This window comes from Penaeus monodon, chromosome 27 (assembly GCF_015228065.2).
Source record: "Penaeus monodon isolate SGIC_2016 chromosome 27, NSTDA_Pmon_1, whole genome shotgun sequence".
In the NCBI taxonomy this organism is placed as follows: domain Eukaryota; kingdom Metazoa; phylum Arthropoda; class Malacostraca; order Decapoda; family Penaeidae; genus Penaeus; species Penaeus monodon.
In genome coordinates, this window is record NC_051412.1 from 35292318 (window position 1) to 35292794 (window position 477).

The window sequence follows — 477 nt, forward strand, 5'->3', positions numbered from 1 at the left end:
TGTAATGGATGTTTGTTGTTCTTTCCACAGAGACCGGGAGAGTATTGAGTCATGGCAGGACACAGTGCTTATGGTACAATAGCCATCATTATAGACCTATTTACTTTCATTTTGAATAACAAGCTATTCTGTTATGATTATCCTCTATTTTAGACATTGCAATCACTTTCTTGGTATATCTTTAATTGATGATTGAGAAACCTCACGGAAGGAAAAAGTTTCCCTTGTACATTTTACGTTTTCTATGGAGGCAGTCAAGCTTATTTTTAAGAAATCTAAGAATTTACTAATTTAGGGATAAACTATTCTATATATCCGTGATTCATTCATATTAATTACGAACGCTTAATGAAACTGGAAATTACAGTTTCTTGACTGATTATTGTAGTACTTAATCTATTAATTTACGAAACAATATTAATAAAATGATGATCAACGTGAATTTAAAAAAGAAAAGTTAGAAATGGGGAAATGTAT